At 38.6% G+C, this 17,439-nt stretch overlaps 1 protein-coding gene across 5 annotated transcripts in view; it reads right to left on the bottom strand.

Moving 5' to 3' along the window:
* enox2 (ecto-NOX disulfide-thiol exchanger 2) overlaps nt 1–17,439 on the bottom strand; it is a 93,346-nt gene that overhangs the window by 52,498 nt on the left and 23,409 nt on the right. The gene's annotated exons all lie outside the window — the stretch shown is intronic.

Raw genomic sequence — 17,439 nt, 5'->3', positions numbered from 1 at the left:
TTGTTTTTGCTCTTTGCATATTATCAATTAGTATTAACCAAACACTGACAAAGACCTCTTGGAGTAGTTTGCAATTTGATCAGGATCATTTTGGAGGTTGCATATCAATTTTAGCAAAGCCAACTCATCGCTGGTTTCCAGGTCACTGCAGTATTAAATTTGCAGTGCACGCTGAACATACTGTTTTAAAAGAAGTACTAGTAGTCAAATTAATGTTTGTAAAATTATTTTTGTTGTACGACTGTTAAACCCCTCTCACACTGGCGTCAACATTTTCTCACATTTCTCTAATTTCAAGATTCACACACACTCTTCATAGATTAAACTAATAAATAACACATCGTTATGGAATGAAAGCAAAAGATCAAAATACCACCCCACCCAAAAATAGCGAGGCTGGGAAAAGTGAAATGCGAGACAGTTTTAAAAAACTGCACTTACCCTTTGTAAAATACTTTTACTCATGTTGTTAAGCAGAAAATAATGTAGCGGACAAACAACCCTTTCATGCATTGCTCTCATACATTCAAGATGGTTTAGCGGCGCTTAGACTGAATTTGACCTTGATTGTTCAACAACATAAATAACTGCAGGGAGGAAAAAAATCTTGAAAAAAATCTACAGTATTTTTCATTTCTGCTGCAACAAGGCTTCAACACTACAGAAAATGTATAAACGGTTCAGAAGTAAGGGTCACAGAGCCACTGTGACAAATAAAGCCTATGAACACATTTAACAACTGCATGCGTCGATGTAGGGCTGGAAAGTAGTTGGGTTTGTTTGGTTTATAAAGGGGAGTATTATTTTTTATTGATTTTTTTATATAACTACACACCTTGAACCCTGAATTTTGAACTTCTGCTCGATTTATTTCCCCGAACACTAATGAAAACAGGAGAGTGTAGACTTTTTAAAGTCATTGTATGTCAACACTTTGAACAAAACGTTACAAAGTGGATTGGGATATACTGGCAATCCAGGTTCAATTTAAGCTCGGACTCAATTACATGTGGTCAGCATGGAATCTGAGTCTTATGATATCTTCTACAAAAGCCAAACTATTTGAAATACATGACTAATGTGGGCCACAGGCTTTCTTCTGATAACAAGACCGGCTCCCATGGATCACTGTACGGTGACAGTTACAGGCCGAGCTGTATGACAGCTGGCAGGACTAAAATTAGCCTCCAATCACCTGAAAGATTACCGATTCGAAAAAGAAAATCATGGCTGAAAGGATCTGAAAGATTTCAATGAGAGTGGGTAGTCAACAACATATATTACTTCAAATGATACCCATAAAACATTGTGACAGTTATTGAAACTCACATACAGTACAGAGTTCCCATTTGGCCATCAGGAAAAAAAACTTTTAGCTAACTGTATCAGCATAGCTGAAGGGCGAATGTCAGAGCCTGTTTAGCCCATCATCCATCCCAGGCATTTAACCTTTGACTGTCATATGACAGCTAGTCTGATCTTGTTTTTGATCAAGTTACAACACATGCACATCCAACTTTGTCTGCCAATGCAATAGTACACTGCCTGTATGCAGTAAACATGAAAGTGAGTGTCTAATCAGATAAAACTGAGCAAATTAACCACTTGCATACAAGTTTTTTTCTCTCCATGATGTCATATTGGGTACTTTTGGACTTTTCAACACTATTACAACATATTAAGAGTTGAGACAAAGAAATTGAAGTGGAAGTGTAGGCACCATGTACATGTATACCAGCCCAAGAACATGTCATGATGTGCAACTCCCTCATTCGAACTCCTTTGTCATTCTCCTAGAAACTGCACTGAAGGTTAATTCATTTATATATCATTTGCAATGATCTCTAGTCCTCTAAACTCATTTAGAATATTTGTGGTGGCAGCCTAAACGACTTTTAGCTGCCAGGGGCATATGCCGTTACTGCAATTTGCTGTGTAAATGGATACCTGTTAATGAGATGGCACATGGTTTGATAAGGTCATGTTGGCTTATGAGGTTGTGCTCATTGACATAGTTGGGCCTATAAATTCTTCAAAACAACATAGGGGAGGGAATTGAGTCTGCATTAATCCTGTCTCGGGACTCACCAGCTGTGCTCTTCTGCTTTAGGTGCCTTTGAAAAATAATTCAATCAATGCGCAATATTAAGTCACATTAAAAAATAACGATTTGAATGGAGTATGCAGGCTGACACATTAACAAAAGGGGACCCCGCCCGCACACCTTGAAATGAAATCGAAGTGAATTTTTCTCCAAACTGAAACCCCTGAGTGACGATACGAGTGAGCTCTCCAGATGGAGTATGCAGGCTGACACATTAACAAAAGGGGACCCCGCCCGCACACCTTGAAATGAAATCGAAGTGAATTTTTCTCCAAACTGAAACCCCTGAGTGACGATACGAGTGAGCTCTCCAGATGCCCACTTTCAAAGACTAGCTCGGGTCTTTTGATGCTATTTTTGGGATGTATTTTGCTGCACGGGTCTATAGGAAATAATGAACAGATGGCTATTTGTCATTAAACACGAGGTTGAGGTCTGAATTGTGTTTCGGGAAGCTTTGAAGTGTAATGACGTGATGTGATCAATGCCACAAACACTGCATTAGCATAACGTGATGCGACTCCATTTTCCATCATGAGCATGAACATCACCAGCCTTGGTAGATGTAAAAGTCAGTAATTGCAGATTTAGATTGTACGATGACCATCAGGCTTTTGGCTAAATGTTTTAATACATTATCACTCACGAGTATTTGGTTGAAATTTCAAACACTGGCAACATTGCGCTTCGAACTTAGGTAAAAACAAATGGTTGACTTTTATGCAAAAGATTTTTGATTTCATTTCCACAATTTATGTCTGCCAACGGCCATCATTTAGCATGCAAATCTGTCTGGCAGATATTTGTCAAGAGGGAAGTTAAGTGGTGCTGATTTAAACAGCACGGTAAGGAGTGAAAGCCATCAGCTACGAGCTGTCAAATGTATTTCCAGTATTAACTACTTAGTAGGTGATAATTATTTCCAGAAATCAATCAATTTCTTTGTATTTAAGATATGGTCTTTAGAAAGGAATTTTCTACTATAAAAGTAAATTAAAGCGGAACAGAATATTAACCAAATCTAAGTCTTTCACAAGCCAAGTTCGTCTTTTTCGTTCATATGTTGCATCCTCATAATTTGTATGGATATATGCATATCTTGTAAGAGTTCCAATGCATTGGAGCAGAGTGTTTGCAAATCTGAAAGAATCATAAGGTTAAAAAGGCAACATATTTAAGAGTCATATGGAAACACGGCAGCCCACTTCATGAAGATTAAGTTACCATACTCTGTTTTGTCAAATTTACTCATGTACAGTATACAAATTTGAACACACTATTATTTGTTCTCAAATGTCCTTTTTGGGAAGAAAAGGCAGCAGCAAAGGTCACTTTAAAGCCATGATTGACTTTACCCTTTTAGCTCTGCCCTCTCTTCGGTTACATGATCCAATGGTGCACTTTAGAATGCATCGGTGAAAAAGCCTGTTCTTTCTTGAATAAATCACAGAAATCATTTTGCTCCTAAGTGGGTATTTACTTGACTGAGCATAACCTATTGTGACCCACACACTCGCCAGCCTCCCTGAAGTCAAACAAAGATGTTGTGCTGTGCTTCCCCGCCCCAGTTGGGATTCGCCTTATTCATGCCAAGCATTTCAACATGGCAGTTCACGGAATAGAATCCCACAGACTTTCCCTCCTCGTCACGGCGTAGCGTGGCGTTGCTTGACTGAATAATGCCTTCTGGCACTTGTGAATCCTCTTTGCCACAAACACCTTCGCTCCGTTTTGCTGTGACAAAACAACAAGCGACATCAAACAATGCGGGTTGACATTTTGCGCCACAGGCTTCATTAGCTCACTCATGTATGACTAAAGATTGTCTTTTGTGTGCCTAGCTCCACATGTTAGCATGTAGAAAATGGGGCACAGAATACTCAGCCACCATGGATTGCGCTGGACTGTGTATCATTTCATTGGGGCTGTTATTTTACATTCTCCAAAAAGGTTATCAAACTGGTTGAAACGTTTAAATTACATTTTTGTGGTAACATAATTTAGAAGGGTACAAATCTGCCTTTCATTTTGGTACGAGACATTTGAATGAAATAGATTTTTTTTAATAGTGCTAAACCGACACCTATTAAAAAGGGCCTTGATAGATTCCGTGTAATTTGAATTGTTGGTCGTCCTTCCAAAGATTGCCGCCTGTTAAAAATGCTGCTGAAGAAGTAGTAAGAGAATAAGAAGTGTTTTCAGCATAGGAGAGTTACTAAATTGAAAAACTCTATAAAAATAAAACAGTTCAAAGTGGAGAAAATATAGTAATTATATTTTTCAAGTCAGAGTTATTGCAGTGATTGCTGTTTCTTTGACTCAGCGGGGGTATTATAATTTTGCTCATAATTGAAATTCAAACTACTGTAAATATGAGAACATTAAAGGCACTAAAGTTTGTGCGATCATATACTTGGGCAAACATTTTTATATTTTCTCTGAATGATAGGGTCAATGTCTAAAAGCACTGTTGCATTCCCAGCTGTTTGCACATTCCAGACTAAGTCCCAAAGGATGGCAGAGCACAGTTTACCATATACAGTCAAAAGTTAATGCTAAAATTGAGGAGAAATGCTTATATTGAGTGTGGAGACTCTCAGCTGTGGCTGTGAATTGAACTCTTGGGTACTTTGGGACTACCACGAAGAGGAAATGACCTTTCCAGAGTAAATGGCCAGCCATGAAAGTGATCTGAACTGAGGAAATTAAAGCAATTCAAACAGCAAGGCCATAGAGAAGGTGGCTGTTCGCAGAAACCAATCCTATGAAAAAAGGTCTAACATCCATTGATAGGAGTATTAAAGAAAATGTTTTTTCATTGAACTGCTATAAAACCGTAAAATTCAGAGCTTCAGGCTTCAGGTACCACTGCATTGAAACAATCCAAAAAACTGTTTGTCTAACTTGAATAACCTACAGACGTTGTTACCTTTGAGTTAAACACTGAGCTCAATTGAACTGTTGCGAAACAAAAAGCAGAACCCACAAAGGCATGTAAATGGTCTTCTTTATGAATGAAAGTGTGGATTTATACCAAAGGTGTAGGCGGATTCACAGTGTTGTATAAAACATATATTACGAAGGAAAGCATCATTAACCTTCGTTAGCATTCTCAACTCAATTGACGTGCGGTGGTTCCACAATTTGTGCATTCAAGTTTATGCCAAGAAGCTTCCTGACACGCCGTCTACTGTGGTTCTTGTTTTCAAGTACATGGCACACATCAGCAGTTACTAGAACTATTACATCTAGCAAGGCGAGGCGAAAAAAAACACCTCCCTACGTTACCATGAAAGGATATTAGCTCTCAGAATTCATTATCTGTACAATTGCTCCGCAGGAACATCATTTTCACGGCTGTAATTCACCAATTTCACTCTCCATCTCAATCAATTTCAATTTCTTTCTCAATCAATACCACCCTCTTCTAACAGTGCTGTCAACAAGCACACTATTCCAGGAACCCTCTTTAAGAAACATCTGAAGTTGTTCGACAGGGGAAGAAACATTTTCAAATAGACCTACGTATATTTAAAGTTCTCAGTATGAAAGTATAGTTTGACAGCGATAAAAACACGTTAGACATTTAAAAAAAACTTTTTTTTCATATTTTGGGTCAAAATGGTTGCCATGGAGGCTTTTTTAACCTGAATATTTTGTATAGAGAAGCATTCATAAGTAGACGTACACTGTATTTCCAAAACAATAAATAGTAACCACAAATTCAGAAACATATATTGTTAAGTTCTTTTGTAGCTTCCAGATTCAGTATATAACTGTTAAATGTGACCTCTGCCCATCAAAGAATTCAGACTTATAGTAAAAGAAAGATGAAAAAACATCCTAAAGGCTTATGGATATCAGGTAAAATGTGTTGTGACATAAAGTCTGGCAAAACAGAAAAAGCTCCTGAAATTAGAGGAGTCATGCTGAGGCAAGCTGGTCTCCAATTCGTCTCTCAGATGTGCACCGATGGGGTCACAGTGAATTCCGAGGAAGACAAGAAGTATAAATCATATAAGAGGCTCTATTTATAAACTACTCATGAGCAACGTCGCTAGTCCTTTTTGTCCTGCCTTAGTACTTTACAGACACTAACGGCTACTTTTGGAGACAGAAAAATATTCCACTTCTATCCCACAGTGCTAAGTCACATCCCGTGTTAGGGATGAGGGGCATAAACCAGCAGTCTTCCAAGTGCCTGACACTCACCTTTAACCACTCATCCATGATATTTTGAACGAATTACCTCACATGAACACGTCTCTGTCACTCCATTGGACATTAAATTGATTTACAACAGTTTCTAGCCAATGTTTGGTAATCTACAAAGATGTGTCTGAGTGTTGGCTCTACGGTGTCATTATGCCTTTTGTTTTTCAGATGGGAAGAGTTAAGGACATTTATCTCACTGGTGTCCAATGAGGAAAGGTGTATTACTAAGAGTATTTGGTATTCTCTCACTGGACAAACAGTTTTCCCCAAAAGCGAGAAGGGCATCGTCTCTCATTCCAGCCTGTTCTTTTGGAGGCGGTGCTGGCTAATGAGTGTCTGGTCAGAGGGCTGACAGCACAAGCGCTTCAAAAAGCCTTTGTCAAAATATTGCTCCGGGAGAGATATGGTGAGCTAGCTGCTCACAGTAACACATTCACCTTTGCCATGGGGTAGGCTGTTATTTCCCCGCTGCTTTGTTCACTATGGGACAGCCAAATAATGTATGTGGTATCCAGCCGGCCAATACAAAGGAATATGCGGTGTACTTAGCACAGGCATTGTTTGCATGGTCAGGCACAACGGCGTTGCAAAGTAATGATTAAAATGCACGGTTGTCGTAAATACTTGCTGAATGGGCAAATGTGTATTCCTCCCTTGATGACAATACTCACAACAAATGTTTTCTTAACTCTACATTGCTAGGATGCACTGTAAAAACTCGTCCATTGGTCTCACTCGAGGTACAAACTATTCCCACATAATGTGCCAAGGAAATTGATCATTTTTCAAGAGTTTGGCACAAATATTCATTGAATACAACTAGCGATAAGGGAAAATAAGCAAATACTGCTTAATCAATATGAAATGATTTGCACTCTGAAGGCTCACATATCAAGTGTTAATATTTTGCATGAAAACATTTCATTTTTCTTAGGTGGGAATATATTCACAACATTTTTCCACTGCAAATTTTGTGAGCAGGAAGGGAATGAATTTTTCAGGTAGTATAAGTGTACTTGAAACTAATTTGAGAGACCATACTATAAAAACTAAGTTTTATTTTTAGATACTTGATGGTCTACGATAGGAGAGGATGTGGATGACTAATGACAGAACATTCAGCACTAATAATAAGTCTGCTTTCTTAAGGATAGTAGAAGGAGATTTTAATAACATCTGAGAATGTTCATGTCTGATGCAGTGCCATTAGACATCTGACACATGACTAACAAACCGCAAAGTGCCCTGGTCATAATGAAATTCAGACAGGGAAGAAATAGGGAAACAAGAGCTAAACTAAGTAAACAAGAAAAATCATTTTTATAAGGATTAGGACAGCGAACCACCTTGTCATTTCCCCATTAATTAGGCAGTCTGTGGGGATTAGTTAAGGGGATGGGGACCGTGCCAAAGAAAATCCACTGAGTGAGCTTCTCCTATTTAAATACTAATAGTGCTCAAACAAAACCTAAGCCCTTACCTCATATACAAAATGCTATCTCCAAATATGATCATTTTGTTTATTTAATTTACTTGCCATCTATCCTAAAGCCAGACCTTCATCAGCTCTATTCTTTTTGCATTATTTGAAATATCTACAGCCAAATGAAACTAAAGCGCTGAATAAAATGAAGTGTCAAAATTTAAACAAAATTCAAATAAATTAACGCACGCTGTCTCCTCGCTCACTCATACACAATGAAGTCAACGAAAAATAATGGTCTTATGTCATAAGGTCAAGCAAAAACTAGTGTAAAATGTGCTTCCAAGAGTCAAACATAAGTAAACTAAAGCCATCGTCATACAAATTAATTTAAGATTGATAGAGCGAAATATTGGATAGGCTAAAAAGCTGTGTTCACTTTTCCATTTTGCAGCCATTAGCTTCGGTTCACACTTTCATTTATCTTCATTAATTCAGGAAAGGCATTGAGCACAAGCACTCTTTTCCAGTGAAGTCCTGATTACATAACACAACAAACATCAACAACATATACAAAACTGTGTTTTTGTTAGACGATAATATGCACAGGATTATAAGTGCCTCAAGGTATAAAGCGCACCTGAAGGACTTCATTCATAAGATGCTACTTAATACAAGGCACAAGTGTAACAATCTACTGTATTTGTTAGTTGTTTTAATATATTTTAGACGTATTGGGGGCCGTGAAATCCGAACAAACCTGAAAGTTAACCAACTTAGTTTTCAGTGGTATTTCACAAAATCACAAAGCTTAATGGTCTAACAAGAATGTCCATATGAGTTAAATCTTAAGGAAAGAAATAAGGAATGTGTTTGTCTATTTGGTAGTGGCTTTCATTGAGGAATGTGCTGAATGAGGACATGGTGACACAATACAATGGAAATGAAATGCCAGTATCATTCAGCGAAAAGCATGGTGAAATGAATCAACTGTCTTTTGAGTAATTACGGGTAAATGCACCTATGACACATACGACACGCATCAGGCTACGAAGCAATTGTTTATACAGAGGGAAGGAAGATGTACTGATGCCTTTGAGAGCACTTAACTCAATACCTTAAATTGGAGCCCATGAGACCATTGGTAAGTGATAGTGAGCCCAGTTGCTAAAGCGCTACGTCTCAGCATGTTGCCTCTGCAACTCCGATAGTTTCCTCACAGCCCAGCTTTGGTCCAAGGACTGCACTAACAAGCCAGGGTTCCACGTTCATCAGGAAGGGGAAGAACATTTGCAGGACAGCTGATAAAAAATGTAGCTGAATTGGCAAAGCCCTCAAGCTGGGCACAATTATGAATCTTTATATCGATCTAGCTGGCTGGCTTCTCCTGAGACAGGCTCATGGAGGATGACTAAGAACCTGTCCTTTGCTTCACATTTCACTGATTAAGTTGGTGCAAAGGGTTGATCCATCTTTCCTACACTTATGTCCATGCACCCTATACAATAGACGAAAGGTAGAGAGCTTTGAGATTTAAAGGGGTACTAATGGAATAAAAAGTGCAAGTCCAATTGAGTCAAATGATTGTTCTAATGCCTATACAATAAATACCCCTGTGGTTTGCAAATACATTCAACCACAATAGAGCCCATATTACATAACATGGTAAGCTTCGAGACCATGATCTGAGGTGATTTAACCTAGAACAGGAAACATTCTATCATTACTTGATGAAAAGGGCCAGAGGCAATTGTGGTAGAACATCTGTCTCAGGATGGAGGTTCTGCTTCCCCCACCAAGAGTGCATTTACATTGCATGTTTGCATTGGATTTCCCCGAGTAGTGTACCTTTCGCTTACATTTCGATAAATGCATTACAGGTGCACTGAACTCTCAAACTGTCCATTGACAAAAATGGGAGGGTGATCGATTGTTTGTCGATGTGTTCCAAGCTTATTTTTCTTTGTTGTAGCATTAGGACTGCCATTTCTTATATGGGACCAGTCGTTAGTGTCTGGAACACTGTTGCAAATATCATGTCATCTGACGCTGCGAATAGACAAGAGGAGATGCTCACTTTGCAGCACTTTCTCATTATCACCAAAAGCCTCCTGTGACGAATTGTGGGCAAGTGTTTGAAATATAACCTATACAGTGCAGGGCCATTGCAAACCCGAAGCATAACAGGTTTGTAAATCCAATTACCACGCTATCTGTAATGGCTGCGTTCACTGTCATGATCTTAATTCAGCTGTTGCTGTCCTTCAGGCCACAGGCTCGCTGATGACTGACATTTAGCATATAAGGCGGATCATTGAAAGACCTCCAGTTATGTGAACAATTGCCAGAAAGAAGTGGAAATGGTGTGTAACTGTGAAAGATCAAATGCTGAAATGTGAGGCAGCGAATTGAGCTAGGGGGAAATTTATTTCTGGCAAGAAACACACGTATTCCGATTGTATTTTTTTTCCTCTTTTGAGCGCAATTTAAAGATTTTCTGAAACCAAAGAAAATGAAGAAAAAAGATGTTATAGTGTCAGAATGAAGAATAGCATCCCAGAAAGGCACAGACACAGTTTCACTATTTAAACTGGGGCAACACAGTGGCAGTTTGCATGACAAGAAACTATGAATCTGGGGCACTTGGTCCTTTTGTTTTGGAATTTGTAAGTTGTTCCTGTGGTGGCAAGCTTTGTGCATCAGCTCAAAGCTCTACACTAACATTCATTCTCAACACTACTCACCCTTGACAAGGTAGCGGGGTGCTGAAGCTTAACCCAACTAACTTTGGTCAAAAAGCGGACTATGTAGGTCTTAGTGAAAAAGAGACAGACCACCATTTGCATTCACATTCACACCTCTACCGAGTAGAAATCGAACCCACGCAGCCTGCACAGAAATCAGGCAAAACAACCAATGGGTCTACACCACGTTGTAAAATGTATACGAGATGACCAAGATCAACAAATACGGGACCATTACAGATGTTTTTTTCCATCATTACATCAAGGCCAGCAGGGTAGACATGTGTTAGTATTATAAATTTGCCAAAGGTTGACTTCAGGCAACGTCTCAAAGCTCGGAATTATATCTTCAATTTAAAAGGAACGCAAAATTATGGCTCATTCCAAACCGGCGCTGGATGATCTTCTCCTAAGTGCTGACCTGCTATTTCTGAGAGTGGCATTGGGAGGGGAAACCAACAGTAGCCAACTGTAAGATGTGCTGAGCGTTACTTGAAAAACCTCCGTGCTGTAAACATGCATGTCTGCACAGAGCCTCCTTTTAGCCTGAAATTTCCAGATTGTTTATTTAGTCTAGAGTTATGCAAGTTTCTTCACAAAGACAATCCAATGTTATGAGTTTTGTTGGTAAACTTAAAAAAAATCAAAATCGCTACTCAAATGTCTCATTCAAATCCTGGATTATCTCCCAGTATCTGTTCTACAGAGGCCCTAACAGATGGTTATAAATATGAGGGGAGTGTTCAGGCAGACACATCGAATAAGCAAAATGTTATGTTTTTAGGCAGGGCTGGGCTACCTCAAGCTCCGAGCCATATAGTACATCTCAAAAGAGCATTCACTCTGTCGCGTAGTGGAAGTCAAAAATCTTCTCATGGTAACAAATGTGCAAATTTAAGGTATAAGTACCTCATGTTTTAAGGCCACTTTTGATTAATTTGATTAGTCGATATTGTCGCAACTAGTCGACTATCGATATGCAGACAGCCTGTGTGTATGGCCCTTAGAGGAGTACACAAACAGAAAAGGTCTATCTATAAACGTACCCCCCCCCCCCCTTTTACTGCATACATAACTACCTCCATCGGTTAAACTGCATTCTTTGTACATGCGCTGTCAATTGTTTCCGTACCATGTATCGTTTTCCACCCGAAACATTTAATTAGCACTACATAAATCGGAACCCTCTGTCTCAATTAGGGCAAGTGATGGCTGGCGTCCAAACAAGCTAAATCTCGTGACTCCCCAAGTTTACAGGTCCAGCCCGCAGAACCGCAGCGTCTGCTATTGCAATTATCTCCATGGAAGAAATGTTGAATGTCTATTACTCTTTGGGGGGAAACTTGGATTTGAAGCCAGAATGAGCAAGTCCTTCAGAATTGTATATTATGACAAGCATTTCCCAAGGTATCAGAGGCATGTTCCACAGGATGTCCTCAGAGTTTTACAGACGGATTTCCATTTACACAATACAAAGTAACATGCAAGATTGAAAATGTTCAACTTGAAATCTTTGAGAAATCCATGCACCAGAACCCAGTCGCAAATCTTGTAACTGAGCATGTAGCTGCCTTAATGAATGGGGTGGAAGTCATTATAAGACCAGACTACTCAAGCACACGAGTCTAGCATGCTGTGGACTTTATTTACTGGGTATGATGATATCCTATGTGCAAGATTATGTTTGTCATGACTGTGCATTTTCATTTAAAGTTCTTATTCATGATTTGCAAGGTGGTGGTAATCATTCATGCATTGTAACAAACAAATCATGACAATCATTTTATAGCACCGCTATATTGCACATAGGCCAGTTGTACCAAGCCTGACAGAAGGGAAGTATACATACCTTGAGCACTCTTCCACACACGAACACTAGCCAAACATACCGGACGTTAGGTGTCAAGTGGGCTGAAGCGCAGCCCAGATTGGCTAGTGCAAGTACACTACTAGACACCTCATTAGGAAGTTAAAAGAGTGAGCCAGTTATAAAAACCAGAGCCAGGTCTGGTGTATTTCACGGGTGGGGTGCTGTGAACACCAGAAACATGGGTGTTTTAATACCCCTTTATGGAGAAGGCAGCTGTATTGATTAATGTTATACAAAACCACAGTATGAACAATTGCTATAGTTACATTCAAAGTGAAAAAATGGGGCCAACAGTGAATAAAATTCAGTGGGTCCATTCATCACCTGACATTAAGGCATTAAAGAATTACTTGAGGCAGTGACATGCATTGGTTTCTTTTGCAATGTACATCAGCAAAATCCTGAATTCATGTAGTGATCCATCATATCTACTTCTATAGGATAGGAAAACAATCTCCCCGAATGGCACCCTGCCGAGTAGGTGGCACAATTTTACAAGCGAAGTGGGACACAGGCAGCTACAAATGTGTTCCTGCACGTTAGATTACAGCACGTAAAAAAGTAGCCTAAAGACAAAATGACATCAAAAAAGACACTAAAATAACTTGTTAGGCAGAATGCTGCTCTTTTTTTGAGAGAGCTGTTACGTAGGAAGTATGATTGACAGGCAAAGAAACTTCTGAAAAATACATATAAACTACAGGCAAATGTTTGTGTTTCATTTCAAAAACAAACTGTGTAAATAAATAAACTATCTCCTTCCGTTACATACCTGACACATCATTCAATGTTTTGAAGGGTGTTGTCATTTTAAAGCCTGTAAAAGTTGATCGCCACCCACAAGTGAGTGGCAAGAAGATTTATTAGTGTTGTCAAACAGGGGAAATAACCATCTGTTTTCTATCCTTTGCCTTTGCGCACTGAACACCCATCTTTGTACAGAATATGAACACGTCTAATATTGCAAAAATGCCAATTATATGCATTCATATGCAAGGAAGTTTTTAAATACAAACAACAGTGTTCATTTCCCCCCGCAAAAAAGATTACCATGATTACTATGAAATATGGTTACGGAATTACGCTCAATCCAAGTCTATTAAATGTCAAATTATCCAAGAGAACTGCCTTTAAATCCATATCATACAACAAGAGCAATAAACCACAGTTCTAGCTTGATTATCTTTCGCAAACGTTGTTAGCTGATGCAGGAAAATAGATTGCAGTCTGTTACAGCTCAATTTGGCAACATTCCAAGCAAAAATAAATTTGATTTACATGGAAAATGTTCCCACTACGATTAATTGTATTTGGAGCAATATCAGGCAAAATTCTTGCAATTGTATAACCATGAACACTAATGTAATGTTTTATGTAATCTAGCTGTGGTTTGTCGAAAATGAGAAACCGATGAACTAAAATGCACTACACTAGTTACAAATCCTGTAATCCTGTTTTCCTAAAAACTTAGAACATTTAAGTGTTTCTTTTTAAACATGACTAAAATGTCCATTTTTTTCAGTGACGGTGTGTAAGACAAATTTCTAAGACATTTAAAATTTGAGTTTGTCTTTTAAAAATTTCAAGAGTTCAAACTTCTTGTCAACCATTCCTCATCTGAAGTCCAACTCCTCCTTTAGTTTTGTTGTCCATTCCATTGCATCTATTCAAATATAGGAATTTTTTTTAACTCAGAGAATGTTACAAGCCAGGGTTTTCAGAACGCTGCGACTGTATTCCGCTCAAAAGGACTGTCAGAAGGGTTTACTTCAACAAGCCAGGAAAGCAGTCAGTCGCCATCCCGCCTCAGTTCTTCAGGGAATCAGGATGACAGCTGACTACGTCTCTTGCGAAGCCCCTAAAAATGCGGGGCCCTTAACTTCAATTTCAAGGTTCCCTGCGTGGTTCCTTATCAGGAAAACGATTAAAGCATGAACGAGCTTGAGTTGTATCGTCAATATCAGTTCTTGTCATTCGGCTGCTGAGCTCTTTTAACGATTCCGATTCCAACAGCAGGTAGAACCTGATCGTACCGGTCGGCTGTCACAATCGAATCCACTGAGTCTGACTCTGACTTTAAACTTCTTTGTCAACCATTTGATGTTTGCAAGACTTCAGCACAGCTCTTCCAATTCATTAGCTAAACAATTGTAAAGCAGGCTTGCTGAGGGGCATATGCGAGTGAGCAATAGGCACAGGAATGAACAACAATCATTACTTTTGATTAGCATGCTAAGGAGATTCAAGAGTGGCGATGCAAAAACAAAACAATCACATTATTACCTCAAACAGCCTTTGACTACTGGCGTGTGAAGGGAAATGGAGTTTATAGCTCTCTTGCAACCTGAAGGATGTGCGGCAGTGGTGTCATCCCAGTACATAAAAGGCCTTTTTTAAATGCAGGATGTTATGACTATCTAAGTTGGATTAATTGTAGCCACAGAGACTCAACTGAGTCTGAAACCTGGTGAGTCATGTCCACGGAATATGTCGTATTTATGCTTCCTGAGTTTTGGGATAAACAGCGTGTCCTGACTGACTCTAAATTGAACTGTTGATCATTAACTCATATTAGACCAAACAAAAACAAATCTTGTGTTTTCATTTCATTTTAACAGTTGCCATTCTCTGCATTTTTCTGAGCCTCTGAAAAACAAGCCTAGTTAAACAGGTTACATTTATTATCTCCATTCAGTATCTTGTGTCCTTCAAAATACCCACATTCATTTTCACCAGAAGTCGATGAAAGAAACCGAGAAGCAACTTGCCTAAAGACTCAATTAATTGGGTTACAAAAAAAGTGATTCACTGGAAAAGGCCCGTTGTCAATATATCATAATTTTATCCAAGTCAAATAGTCAATGTGATTCAACAACATTATCAAGTCAATTGTAAATGTTTAACATCATAGCTGAAATTTCCACTAGGGGGTGGGGGTTGTTTTTTTTCCTTTTTCAGTTCATCCTATAAACAGCTTCACCATGACTCTTACAGAGATGCCAAAAGAATAAAATAGGGAATGTGTGTTTTAACACTACATAAAGTCAGACAGCATGTTACTACTGGCTGGTGACCGGTCCATGTCTATGTGACCCTGAGGAGGGTAAATGGAACAGAAAATGGACCATTCAAACTTTTACTGTTATACTCTTCTCTATACATTTTTTCCTTCACATTCATATAACATAGTTGCAAGTCCTTCAGAAAGTAAATTGAAAAAACGTTTTATCCCTCTGGAAATGGAGAAAATAATGTTTAAGCACGAAAAAATGACTTGCCAGAAATATTAGCGTATATTAGCATATTTTCTCCAAAATTAGACATCCCAAAAAAATCTAATTGTGCGTATGTTTTTTTTTCATGAATTAAACAAGATTATTTCTGACGGAATATAATTGTGTTTTGGGAATAACCGTAAATGACGCAATTCAATTTATAAAACACAAGTAAAAAAAAAAATAATAATAAAGAATTGTCAACATTCCCAAAGCTTTCACGTCTCCTGACGTAGCGTGCTAGCGCAAGTGGTCCGCTCTGCATTCAGCCCTCATTTGTTCTGCGGCACTATCATCCTCTGCCAGAGATAAATATTTAAGCACTCCCTCTCAAGCAAGCACATTGCATCTTTAAAAAAAAAAAAAGCAACAACCCCCTCCACTTTCTTCCTTGTACCATTAAAGGCCGGCTGATTGCATGCTGATGGATCAGAGAGTATGGATGGTAAAATGGGCCTTTTTCTCTTCCTCTTGTGTGCACAAAGGCGCTCAGAGAATTTATTCATTCAAGCGGTAGCGATGAAAAGAAATATTTCTGCGAGCAACTGCAATAAACATAACTGTGAGCTTTGATTGCATTGAAAAGCAAGGCAAGTTGCGTCAAATATAGAATGTAGCTTCTGTAGATTCCCTCTCAAGGATTGGAGAAATACTCAAATGTTAAAATCAATGTACATATTCTACTCAATGCATTTGTCGTGCGGCTCCGTTTTGAATCATCGACGTGAGGCTTCAATTTATGACGGACGCCGCAGCAAAAAGACACCAATCCGTGCTCAGAATAAGCCACATCAGAACTTGTAAGCAACTACAGAGTAATATATCGGTTTGAGTTTCAAAATAAAATTAATGAAATATGTTGAACAGTACCTTGCCCACTCTTATTAACCATGACAACAATTTGGCGCATATGTGGATGATTAGACAAGCATCAGTTCTATTATTGCATTAGATTGCAGAAGAACACGCTTAAAGACATTCCCGCTAGTAACAGCAATAAAGTCAAATGTGCACTTTGATTTCATTGAAAAGAGGAAGGGAACACTGAGCCAAGTGATTGAAATTTCACCATCCGTTCTAGCAAGGTTCTGTTAAAGAACCGTGAAACAACACAGAGCATGACAACCTTATTCGCCGAAAAGATAATGGGGCATATGGTGTACATTAACCCCAAAATTGTAAACATGAGAACCACTTTTCAAGCTATTACTGCTACATGCAACAGACATTTACGTAAGTTTAGCATTGCTTGCAATGCAAAGATTCACACTAATAGACCAGGCCAAGAAAAGAGTCAGAAGGTCATCAAAAGTAGTAATGGTAAAAACTTGGACAAAAAGGTTCATTCAAGGTAGCAAAAGAGATAGTTTAATCACTTCACCCCAAAAGATGTGGGTCAAAAACATTGCTTTGAAGGACAGTAAAACAATTCAACAAGAGCTCCCGTTATTTGAGCTCAAATGCTATTGGATGTCAGAGGTGATGATAAAACCCAAATGTATTGACACATTTGAAATATTTATTCAAAAGATAACTAATGGATCCGTTTGTCTCTCATCCACCGATTAAAAGGCAGCAGTCATGTTTTCCAAAAACGCTGTGGGATGTCTTGAGTAGATTAGAGTTAGATTAAAAAATAATGAAAAAATAGAAGAAAAAAACCAGCTGGAATCACTTTTAAGACATTTCTATGAGTATTATCAAAGTGTCCTACAATGAATACAAAGAATGTCTACCTCAGAGGTAGAGCAAAGCAATTCCACCAAGGACATACGAAATATGTCAAAAATCCTGCATGATCACGAATG

Source organism: Stigmatopora argus, chromosome 9 (genome assembly GCF_051989625.1).
Source record: "Stigmatopora argus isolate UIUO_Sarg chromosome 9, RoL_Sarg_1.0, whole genome shotgun sequence".
Lineage (NCBI taxonomy): Eukaryota > Metazoa > Chordata > Actinopteri > Syngnathiformes > Syngnathidae > Stigmatopora > Stigmatopora argus.
The sequence above is the reverse complement of the archived record's forward strand: the minus strand, read 5'-3'. Positions and strand labels throughout refer to the sequence as shown.